The sequence below is a fragment of the Puma concolor genome, chromosome A3 (genome assembly GCF_028749965.1).
Source record: "Puma concolor isolate L17-30 chromosome A3, mPumCon1.1.hap2, whole genome shotgun sequence".
NCBI lineage: Eukaryota > Metazoa > Chordata > Mammalia > Carnivora > Felidae > Puma > Puma concolor.
Window position 1 is genome coordinate 136,913,937 of NC_141669.1, and position 12,258 is coordinate 136,926,194.

General features: G+C 58.7%; 2 long non-coding RNA genes across 2 annotated transcripts in view; one reads left to right on the plus strand and one right to left on the minus strand.

Moving 5' to 3' along the window:
• LOC147582847 (uncharacterized) overlaps positions 1-2,836 on the plus strand; it is a 75,800-nt gene extending 72,964 nt beyond the window's left edge. Inside the window, exon 3 of the long non-coding RNA XR_015248805.1 lies at positions 2,005-2,836. This is a non-coding gene — a long non-coding RNA (uncharacterized LOC147582847). The remainder of the gene's footprint in view (positions 1-2,004) is intronic.
• A 2,970-nt stretch (positions 2,837-5,806) lies between these two features.
• The window catches only part of LOC147582848 (uncharacterized), a 30,349-nt gene continuing 23,897 nt past the window's right edge, over positions 5,807-12,258 (minus strand). The window contains exon 5 of the long non-coding RNA XR_015249571.1: positions 5,807-6,372. This is a non-coding gene — a long non-coding RNA (uncharacterized LOC147582848). The remainder of the gene's footprint in view (positions 6,373-12,258) is intronic.

Below are 12,258 nucleotides of genomic sequence, written 5' to 3' on the forward strand. Positions count from 1 at the left end.
GGTGAACATCTCCCATGTGGGCTGGGGGGGGGGGGGGCACGTCCATTAAGCCACCTGCGATGGCCGTCCGCCATCCAGCACGTGGGAGGAGGAACAAGTCAGCGTGTCCCCGGCACGAGGGACCGAATGGCCCGCTCCAGCCTTTCCGAGGGGCCGTCCTCCGCCCGTAATGGAGAAATTATGTGAGGCGTAATTTATAGTAAAAATCAAATGAACGTTAATTCTGGTGAGTCACCCATGCAGAAAGGGCACCCGGTGGCTGTGGACATGGGCTGCGGCTGAGGACAGCTAACTGTTTAATCAAAGGCAGAGAGGACCACAGTGTACATTGTGGTGCCTGAAGTTCGGGCTGGCGGGTGGGTGCTGCTGTCCGAGCCCCTTTCAGAACTCTTCCCAGAAGGAAGCTGGGCCTCAGGAAAGCGGTGGGGGAGGGGGGGTGCCCCCCACAAGCTCCCCAGTCTGGGTAGCGGACGGCAGGCACCGCCCTCACAGCCCCGGCCCGGGCCACAGGCATCACAGCTCGTTGTGAAGGACCAGGCCGCAGATGGCTCCCCGTTCGCAGGGGAGTGCGAATGCCCAGGACGTGGGCACGTTCTCTTTCCGAGAAGATGGCATCGGTCCCAATTCACCTCAGATTATGAGAACATCTTGCCTTTTGAGAAAGTGAACCACGTCAGGGGAGTATGGAGAGATAATGTGGGGGCAGACGGGGCCTCCCCTGTATCTCCTTCTGCCCACAGAGCGCCCTGGGTTTTCTTCAACTTCGGCAAGCCACCGCCAGCGGCTGGGCAGGCCGGGCCCCACGGACACTCAGGGCCACGGGGACAGGGAGGCTCTGGAACCAGCAGTTCCAGCCCGAGGAGGCCTGGGCCTTTCCCCCGAGCGGTCCCGGGTGCACACACTGGGAGCGGGGGCTCTTCCGGGGCAAGAAAGCCCAGCCGCCCTCCTGGGCCCTGCCTCCGTCCCAACACTGCCCCTCTGGCCCACACCCTGTGTGGTCACAGCCAGGGCCCCGGGCGCCTCCCAGACACCAACTCTCCTGCCTCACCGTGTGTCCAGCCCGCCAACCTCCTCCCTCCCGTCCATCTCACCCACATGATGGTGAACCTGGACACTGGCCAGGACAGGGACGACCCTGGCAGGCAGAGGGGAGCAGCCCCCGCCATGCAGCCTGCATTCAGGCAGAAGAGGAACCGCATACATCGTAAACACGCACATGCTGGGAGTCACGGCACAGAGAGAAGATCGGGATGGGGGGCGGGGGTGGGGATCTAGGGCCTACGTGGGCGTGCGGTCAGGGCGCATTTGGCCTCAGTTCTCTGTGTAGCCCGGAGCTGCATACAGGAGGGCCTGGGGCCTTGCTTTCTGTTTCTCAGCGGCTGGGCCACACACACCTGTATTTTATTTATTTTATTTTTTTATTTTTTTATTTTTTCAACGTTTATTTATTTTTTGGGGGGACAGAAAGAGACAGAGCATGAACGGGGGAGGGGCAGAGAGAGAGGGAGACACAGAATCGGAAACTCACACCTGTATTTTAAATAAACTTTCGGTGCGCCTGGGTGGCTCAGTCCATTAAGCGTCTGACTTCCGCTCAGGTCATGATCCCATGGTTCGTAGGTTCGAGCCCCGCATCGGGCTCTGTGCTGACAGCTCGGAGCCTGGAGCCCCCTTCGGGTTCTGTGTCTCCCTCTCTGCCCCTCCCCTCCTTGCGCATGCCCTCTCTCTCTCTCTCAAAAGTGAATAAACGTTTTTAAAAAGTAGGTTTTTTAATTACATTTACAATTAATTAATTAATTTACAATTAATTAGATTTACAAAAAAGTTATGAAGATGGGGCAGAGTTTCTGTGTGCTCAGCACCCGGTTTCTACTACCGTTATGCTGCTGTGGTCGTTCGTCACAATTCATGAACCAACATTGACACGTTATTAACTGATCTCAACTCCACGTGTTATTCGGATCATGGGTGGTTTTTACCGAATGCCCTTTTTCTCTGTTCCAGGATCCCACCCGGGACACGTTACACGCAGCTGTTACGTCTCCTCTTGGCTGTGAGTTTCTCAGATTTCTCCGGTTTTTGATGACCTTGACCATTTTGAAGGGTGCTGGTAGGTATTCTGTAAAATGTCCCTGATGTTTGGTTGACGCTCATATTGGGGTGACGGATGTGGGAGGAAGCTCACAGACGTGAAGGTCTTCTCGTCCTGTCTGGGGCTGTGCGGGCAACGGGACTGTCACAGACCACGTGAGCCTTGGCCCCGGCGGGTGTGTGGTGCCCACTGTGGCCAAGGTTCCACTCTGCAGACTAAAGGGATGTGTAGTTACGTCCCCGCTTCTTGAGGGGCATTTACCTGAATTCTGTGGAATTCTCCACACAAGGGATTGGTCTTTCGTACCCATTTCTCTGATTTCCGTTATTGACAACCGTGTAGACTCATGCATATTTATAGTATACACCGGGATCATAATCCAGGGCTAGCTTGTGAGTCAGACTCTGCCACTCGGGGCGACTGGGAGCACTTCCGGGGGCTCCCGTGTCCTTTGCCGTGCCATTTTGGTTTTGGAGCACTTCCTCACCTTCCTGCCGCGACACTCTCCCCGGCTCGTCCGCAGCCCTTGCCTCAGCAGGCCCGGCAACAAGCTCTCGTTAACAAGAAGCCTGCTTGCTTCTACTGGACAAAGGCGTCAGAGACCAAAGTCTGAGGGTGGGACACGCCTGCTGCTGGGGGAGTTGTTGTCCTAGGGCTTCCAGGGCCCCGAACAGAGAGCTAAGGAGCCGTGTATGTGCACTTGCCCACGATGCACACTGATCCAGAGCCACTCCTTGAATACCGAGCGGCCGCACTGGGGTGGGCAGGGCGGGGGCGGGGAGGATGCTGGCTGTGCCACCGTCTGGGTGCAGGGGAACACTCAGAAGGGGAGGGGGCCGGAGCTGGACCAGGATGCCCTGTACACACACCCCCAGACCGTCTCCAAAGCCACTGGCTTAGAGCCCTCCCTGTGGCACGTGCTGTCTGGTGGCAAAGGCCCCGTTCTTCCTTCCCTCCCTCCCTCCCTCCCTCCAGTCTCCGGGGGGGGCCTCCCGGCCACGCCCTGGGCCTCCTCGTCCCATTTGCCTAGGCCCCCTTCTCTGCCTGGTACCTCACTGGCGGGGGCCACCCAAGCCTGGCTGTTATAACCGGGGGTGGGGGGCAGAGCGGCCCAGGGGCCGAGTCTGTCACTAGAACACCCACCCCCCATTCCACGCTGATGCACGCCTCGCGCCTCCCTGCAGAGCTGGGCTCCCGGGTGTCCTCAAGCCCAGAGGACTCCACATCGGCTCTGCTGTGATGGGGATGGGTGTCAGCTTCTCAACGAGGTCTGTTCACCAGAACGCACTTCCTCTACCGGGAAGGAGGCATCTGACTCCCAGCACGCTCTGGGCCACCTCTCACTCCCATGCCTGTCCCACGCCCAGAGTGTCCCCTCAACTGTCCGGAAGCCACTCTGCACTCGGGATCTTCTTCAGTTGCCTTTTTCATCTTTCTGCCCTGTCCATCCATCCGTCCAGCCAGCAATTATATCACCTAAATGCCTGCTCTGTTCCAAGTATGTGAGAAAGACAGGCCCTGCCCGTTGGGGTTCGGCCGGCCGGGGAAGCCAGGCATTAGGAGGATAAGTTTTAAGTTCCACGTTCTGGCAAATGCCATGGAGGCAAAGAGCAAACTGTAATGGGAGACGATTGGGGGGGGGGGGGGGGAGAACCTGGTTTGGCCTGGGTGGAGGCAGGGCATCGTGCTTCCCGAGAAGCCCCCAGCAGCAACCAAGGGAAACTGAGGAAGGCAGGTGAGCCACAGCCCCACGCCTGCCTCTAGGACACCAGCAGGTGCAGAGCAGAGCTCTGTGGAGAACGGACACAGAGAAGGATGTTCATCCTACTCAGTCTCAAACATCTACTTTTTTGATAATTTTTTAAAAAATGTTTATTTATTTTTGAGACAGAGAGAGACAGAGCATCGACAGGGCAGGGACAGAGAGAGAGAGGGAGAGAGAGAATCCCAAGCAGGCTCTGTGCTGTCAGCGCTGAGCCCAAAGCGGGGTCTGATCTCACAAACTGAGATCATGACCTGAGCCGAAGTTGGACACTTAACCGACTGGGCCCCCCGGGCGCCCTTCAGTTTCACACGTTGATTAGGCACCTACTGCATACCGCGGGAGGAGACCAAGCTGGAGAACGTAATAATCCTCAGGGCAGCTATAGCCCTCATCCTGCAAGCTCACAGACTCTAAGAGGTGGGAGCAAACACATTACTGGCAAAGGGACACAGACGACAGGGGCTGTGATGCCAGTGACAGCTGGATGGCAGGGGGTGCTCCCTGCAGGCGGGAAGCCAGGGTGAGAGGGAGGCAGACCCCAGGGAGAGGAGGAGCAGGCCCGGGTCCGGGTCCTCAGGCAGCTGGGGCCAAACGGCATGTGGAACATGTGGGGGAAACGCAGGTGGTCAAGGCCAAGCTCAGAGCGGGGTTGTGTTCCAAGTAGCCACCGGAGGCTTGGAGCAGAACAACAACACGGTCAGTGGCCTCTGGCCACCACGTGGGGGACCCGCCGGTGGAGTTGGGCCTCTGTGGGGGGGCGGGGGGGGGACAGGCAGACGGTGTGGCCTTTCCCTTGTGTGGCTCCCCGTGTCTCGCCTCCTGACCGCACAGCCCGTGGGTGCAGCACTCCTCCGAGCCTTTCAGGAAAGCCTCCACCCAACCCTCTGAATTGAGCACAACAGGATTGGGGGGGGCCCTCCGGAAGGACCCGCATCATCACCTCCCACCCAGGGCTGTGCCTCACACACCCTTCCCTGACTTCATGACGTGGCCCTGGGGGCTCCTGTCGCCCCTCCTCCCGACCCTGCCCCACATCGGAACCTAGGGTGCTCCCAGATGGACAAAGATGTCACAGGACCCTGGCGGCCCCTCTCTGCACCCCAAGGGCTTAGGCGACCCATAAGCCAAAGACCCGCGTGACACCTTTCCTCGTGGACCCCATTCAAACACGCACACGGGGACCTGCCTTCCAGCCGGCTTCCCTTCCCGGTTCAAAGGCAGCGCTGTTTACTTTGAAGCAACGGCCTTCGAACGTGGGTTTGCCGGGGCCTTGGTGGCAGGCTCCGAGCACCACGGAAAAGAACTTCATCACAGCTCTGTCGTGGCCTCACGCGCTGACAGCCGGCCTCAACATTTCATCTTCTGAAGGCTTCTCCCCGAAGGTTCTGTCGCTACCTTGGTTTGAGTGGCAGCCACGCGCCATGGTGCTGTTGTGCATGGGGCCCCAGGAGAAGAGTCTGTGAACGATTGCCTAACTCTAGTGCTACGACGATGGGGGGCCCCCCCGCCCAGTTCTGAACAAAAGCTGCAAATCAGAAAGGGGCTGTCAGCTGGCTCCTGAGCCGAGCACGAGGCTGGTCCTTCTCAGCCGTGGGAGACCGCGGGAGCGCCGCCTGCCTTCTGCCCTCGGCCTGCACCCTCTCGTGTCCTCCTCTGGGGCCGACAGCCTCCGGAGGTTCTGGCCCGATGGCGCTGGCGGATGAGAAACACCAGCGGGAGTGGACGTGTCGCCTGGAATGTTCGCCGTGGCGCAGAGCAGACAGAAAATTCTGAATGTGGCCAGAGCTGGAAGAGGACATCCCCACGCGGCCAGGACAGGGGCCCTGTCGGGGGCTTGGGGCTCCCGAGTTCTCCTCCCTGGGCGGGGGGGAGGGCAGAAGACTACAAACCTAACTGCCTGGCGCCCCAGACGAGCAGGGAGTGGGCAGCAAGCCCGTGGCTACCTCAACCAAGGTCACTGCATTCCACATTTATTATGCAGCAGTACAAAGTGTTTGCTCTATACGTGTTCCGTTATTAATTTTTCTTTAACAACAGATGGTCTGGAGGTTCCTGCTTTCACCTGATACAGCTCGGCGGTAACCCGACAGGGTAAAAGTCCTCTCAGCTCAGGTGGCTGTTGCGGGGGGGGGGGGGGGGGTGCGGGGAGCCGCCACCGTGAATTAATCTTCAAGAAGCCCGGGGATGAACCCAAAGTAAGCTCGGGAAAGGTGTCTGGGAGGGGCCCCCTTGCTGGGCCGTTCCTCAAAGCTAAAAAGGACTCAACTCCCAAGTGACATCTGCAGACGATGAGGCACAGAAACCCTTCCGAACAACGGTTCTAGTAAGAGGCGAAGGCTGATCTCACCTCGTTTGTACAGACCCATGTCTCTTAGCAAAACCTCGCTTCAGAGCAAAGGTTAAACTCCCATCGAGAAGAGGCTGAAGCTTCAAGGAGCATCGACACACAGTGCTGCCAGAGCTTTAGCGGGGACACGGCTGCTGGAGGCTCCGAGGACAGCCGAGAACAAAGAGGCTGGGGACGGAAAGGATGAGAAGAGGGGCAAGGAAGGGTTAACAGGGCGAACAAACCAGACACACAGACACGCGTGCACACGCACGACGACACCCCACGGCCACACTCGGGTGGCTCTTCAGCTTGATGTCGCTCTTCCAAAGAACAGCCATCAGCGCAACCCCTATTGAGGGGCCATCTTCGGACTGTTGTCTGTTGTGGACTTGAGAGAAGCAGTAATGGTTCTGGAAGTGTGGCCCCTCTTCTGATGAGAGAGACCCGGTGCTTAACGAGATCGGCTGGGAGTCACGATCTCCAAGGCCTTCTGGTGGGACCTTGGGCCAATCGCCGGCTCAGAGTGGACTTCAGAGCCTTGGCCGGTAAGAGCAGACCACAAGAAGTCAAGCTCACGGAAGCCTTTAGGAAGGAGACAGAACCACGGCAGTCCCGATGACGCCGCAGAGCAGGGACAGAGGCTGGGGAACAGAGGGAATGAGGTGGTTGGACCTGGGGCCTCATGCACCGCGAAATGACTGCGCTGGTGGAAACCCATCATCTCCGGACCCAACTGTCGTTCCGGAAAGCCACGCAGGTGCCGTCACTTACCCGAGACCACACGGCCAGGTCCAGAGCAGGTCCTGGAAGCGTCCAGGGCCAAGGGGACCACAGGAACCCCTACCCAGGGATTCTCCTGAGAAAGGGGCATCGAAAAGCCCCGTCAACATCATCACTGCAGCTGCGCCACCTAGTGGTGAGGGACTGGGGCACTTTGTGCCACCCCCTGAGCCCCCAGAAACGTCCCTCACCCAAAGAGAGGACAAGGGCGGGGCTGCAGGAGAACCTAGGGGTTTCCACAAGACCCCTTCACGGTGCACCCACAGGGAGCACGGGCCACCCACACACCCAATCCAGCTGCCCATTTTCATCATGGGCCTGAGGAGGGGCTTCAGGCACAGACCTCTCAAGGCTCACTGTCCGCCAGAAAGTTACAATCAGAAAACTCCTATGACACCGTATCAACAGGTGAAGGCACTGCTGGAAATCGGGTCACCACACACACACTGGTGTCCGTCCGGCCTGTGGCTGGTCTTCCTAACCATGACATCCCCTCTACCACCCACGCCCATCGGCTCTCCAAGGCTGCCTTGCCCTGAGGCCATGTCCGCTCCAGGCTGGAAGGAACCAGAGAGAGAGAGAGGCCTCAGAGGGAAAGCCTTCCACAGATTGGGCCACCTCAGGAAGCAGGCCCCAGCTAACCCAGCTCAGACCCTGGTCAAATTAGAGTGACCTTTGACCTGTGGCACATCCACGGGCCGGGGCCGCGAGCCTCCCAAATGCATCGCAAACATACTCATCGTGACCACTGGCGGGTCCAGCCGGGCCTCCTCGAGACCAGCTGGTCTCCCAGCCACTCCTCTGCCTCTGCCAAACCCCTCTTCCATGTGGTAGCAGAAAAAAGCATCAGAAGATGTGGATTCAGACCACGGCTTAGACTCCTCGGCACTCCACACGCCCTCACCCACCCCTGCTCGCCTCCCTCTCAACTCCTGCAGCCGGGCTGGCGTCCCTCTGTCCCTGGAGCCCATGGCCCGCTCTCCGCGACCCAGAGCCTACCCCCAACTGGCTCCAGGGAGGGCTCCTGCCTCAGCCCAAGCGTCATCCCAGACTCCTCCCTGGAGCACCCCCATATCTCCCAAGCAGCATTCAAAAGCAGTGGTTTAGAAGGTGGACTCTGGAGTACAGACCCAGACTCTACTACTGTCCGGCTGGATGGCCTTGCACAAGTTATTTGACCTCCCTGAACCCCAGGTTCCCTGTAAAACCGCCGTGAAGATGAAATCAACGTATTTCCCAAACATCTGGGAAAGAGGAAGTCCAGCGAAGGAGCAGACAGACCAGGAGGAAGGGCTTCTCCCAGTCTGAGCCTGGCTGTGTGTACACAGGGAAGACTCCTCAGAAGAGGAGGGTCCCCCAAGCCCTCATACAGGTGGCCCCGGAGGCCCAGCTGGGTCACTGGTGCCACGGGGTCTTCCCAGGGGCCTGGACAAGGAAGAGGGAGTCTGAACCGCACAGGACAAGCAAGAGATTCTGTGCAGCAACAGGGATGAACTTGAGGGCCCCAAGACTCCCCCTCCCCCCCCAACCGAACGCCACCTTAGCCTTCCTTCCCGGTGCTAAGAAGCCACATCCAGGTTCCGGACCCACCCTGGCCCCCTCGAGCCTTCCCAAGCCCCATCCTCGTGACCAAGAGGCCCAGGGCCACAAGGGCGTCGGCATTGCCGCAGTAACTGCCCTGACCCTGTTGTGTTTCTGCTCAGGTTACTAAGGGGCCACGGGGAGAAAAGCGGGCAGCGAGCTGCCTCCGGGGGCCTGGCAGGGGCCTTCGTGAAAGCCCGCCGCCCCTTCCTTTGCTTCCCCCGTCCCAGGCCGGGCCACCCAGTGCTCTTCCATGAGCCCAGGTCTCCCAAGACCAATGTCAGGGCAAAGTCAAGGAGGCCCCAGCCAGCAAGTCAGTGGCTAATTCTGATGGCCCTCGCCCCTTCTGAGATAATAATAGCTGCACTTGACTGCAGAGACAGCAAGTGCAAATGCCTACAGAGGCCAGGCCCTGCTCAGAGGTGAGTGATGGGGCCAGGTGGCGCCCGGCGTGGCCTGCAGCTCGCCGACAGGGGGCAGCCGCCCCTCGGTTACGGCTGCCGGCGGACGAGTCCTGGCCGACCCGAGGCTCCCACAGGCCGGGAGAAGTCAACTCTCCAAAAGTTTTGGTAGCATCTCCTGGTATCCAAACGTTGGCGGCTACCAGAACTCCGACGTCAAAGACAATACTCTGTGCGGTTGAAACACAACATGTCTCCGGGTGGGATGGGCCTGGAGGGCGGTTTCCAAGCCATTCCACGGTGGCGGTTTTCCACAGATTCGCGTTTGCTAGTAACAACAGCGGCCACCATTTAGGGGCTTGCTCCTGAGCGTCAGGTAGCTAACTCGTCCAGCTTAATCCTCCAGGAGCCCTGGTCCCTTCCCTCCGACTCGGGGGGAAAACCACCCGGGCAGATCAATGAGTTGCCCCAAGGGAGTGGGGCGGGCACTGGGGTGCTGAGGTCAGCGCTCAGTTCTGTAGGACACCAAAGCCAGGAACCTTGACCACAGGGTTGATTCCCCGGCCCGTTCCCCTGTGAGCTCGGGGGCTCCACCCTGCTGACCTCCCAGCTCCAGATGAGTCCTTGGCGTTTCCACACATGTCAACCTGCCCCCGACCCCACCCGCCAGGCGCCTACGGCTTACTCAAATGACCCTCCCGCTCTGTCGTCGCTGAACCTCACGCGCTGGGCTTCTTCCCAGGCACTAATCCTCCCCCCGCTCTCCGGACCATATCCAGCCACGGTGGTGCGGTGTCCTCCAAATCCCCCTGCCCCTCTGGCCGGTGCCAGCGGAGGTTCCATTTGGCCTGTGACATTTAAAAATATCTGTCCAGCCTTGGCATATAGAACCCAATACCCCCAGCTGTTTAAATACCACCGCCTCGTTCGGCCGGCACATGCCTGTGCTTCCAGTAAAAGCGTAAGTTGACCCAGAACAACACGGGGCCACCCGAACCCTCTGTTCCAATCGTGCCCATCTTAATTTGGCTCCTCTGTCAAGTGCACCGTCCGCCGGAGCCCATTCCTGACCCTACAAGGAGAAGACAGGCACAGGCCTGGGGGGGCTTTGAGCGGCAGGGCAAGGTGTGGGCCATCTGTGTGCCCGTGACACGGGAGCACATGCCTGGAGCATGGTGTGATGTCCGCCACAGCTGTCCCTCCCCTCTCCCTGGCTTCCGACCCCATCGGGCCCCACGGCCCTGCTATTAATACAGCGCGAAGAGGCCCGGCAGCTGGCCGTGGCAAAATCTTTCCACACGGACAGTGACAACTGACATCACACTGATTTGGGCTCTGTATGTTCCAAATGTGCATTCTTTTAGAAAGAGCAGAGCCGGGATTTGCCTGGTCACCAAAAATGGGTCTGCGCTACTTTGGGAATCGGAAAAGTGTCCAGCGATCAATGTGGGGGCCTCTACCGGGGGACCCAGGAGAGGGGCGGTGGCTCCAGGAGGTTCCTGGGGCTCCAGGGGTTGGCGTCTCCTCCCCTCGCGAGGGTGCCCTAGATCCGTGCAGGGACGGAGTGCCTCAGGGGTTGGGGGGGGTGGGGAGCAGGCTCAGCTACCTGACTTGCTCTCCTTGCGGGGAAAACACTGGCTTCCAGACCCCAGAAGAGTCCAGAAAGAGCTGGTGCAACGGTAGGATTTCCGGGCCAGGCCTTAAAAAGACACCTAAAGACGACGGAGGGGTGAAGGAGGCAGCAGTCGCTGACAGGCTACCGCAGCCGTGCGGGGCCCCGGGGTCTCACCTCCACCTGCGCACGCTTGGAAACCTCCGTAACGACAGGCTGACAAGTTTAAAAGTACGCACGTGAGAAAAGAGTCCACCAAAACGCAACAAAATTTGAATGCGACGTTCAAAAATACCCAACACATATTCACAACACATGTGTGGAAAAAACCCCAACAAACTGCTGAGAACCTAGCACGTGCCAGGAACACTTCTCACTTGGTATGAAAGAAAGGGCGGGCGGGGAGCAGAGCCCCGGTGCGCCGGCCGGTCACAGCCTGGCCCGAAAACCACGTCCTCGGCCGGGAGACAACGGGTCCCCTCCCCGCATGCCCTGGATTCATTTCAACTGTCCCCATTCCACTGACCCATGGAGACCGTCTCAACACGTACTTTTTAAATTTAGGACTTACAAACACACAATGAGCCAACCCAAGCAAGACACAGCTGGGAACCGCATCCACTGGACGGCCTTTCTCCCCCGCCCTCGCCCACCTTCTGTGCCAAAGGAGCGGAGCCACAAATCTCCGGTTTATCACACGCGTGCCTCGAACGTGTTCCTTTTATCGTGTACGTATTAGCCTAGTTTTGCTTTTGCCTCTGACCTGTCTGAAAAGCATATCCTACCCCACTTCTGGATCTGGACTTTTAGGCACAGGCTCTTTTCTGGCATTTTCTGGCATCCACTCAAGAACCAAGCACATTGGGGCGCCTGGGTGGCGCAGTCGGTTAAGCGTCCGACTTCAGCCAGGTCACGATCTCGCGGTCCGTGAGTTCGAGCCCCGCGTCAGGCTCTGGGCTGATGGCTCAGAGCCTGGAGCCTGTTTCCGATTCTGTGTCTCCCTCTCTCTCTGCCCCTCCCCCGTTCATGCTCTGTCTCTCTCTGTCCCAAAAATAAATAAACGTTGAAAAAAAAAAAAATTAAAAAAAAAAAAAAGAACCAAGCACATGATGGGAGAAAAGAGCCACCTCCCCCCCCCCCCCCCCCGTCCCAAATCCCCGGAAAAGCCCCTCGTGAGAGAAAAGGCCTCAGCACAAAGCGGGGGAGTGGGTGGGCCCCTGCGAGGCACGTCGGCAGGAAGTGGAAGGTGCCTGGGCTCACGCTCCCGTTGTTTGGGACAGAGCTCTGCGGAGGCCAAGGGCATGGGTTAAAGCCTCACCGATAAGCCTGCTTCTTGGCTGCGTCTGCAAACAAAAACACGTGAGGTGACGGCAAATGTCATGGTAAAGGCAGATCAAGACAACTACATCTGTCGATTTATTATTAGAAGGCAAATGTCATGGAAAGAAAATATGCCCCAAGTAATTCAGTCCCGTCGGAGCTCAACAGGCTTCAGCGGGTTGGAAGCAGAATTCTTCCTTCCCACCACCTCCTCAGCCAGGAGTTGCCTTCCTAGGTACCAGGGTCGAAATCTCCTCCGTCCCCCTCGATGGTAAATGTCTGTTGGCAAGAATACGCCACACAAGACAGGAAGTCCACCTGTCATGCTATCTTCGCTAGGGTCCAGTCGGGGATTCTGCCCGGTGGATGAACGGACTC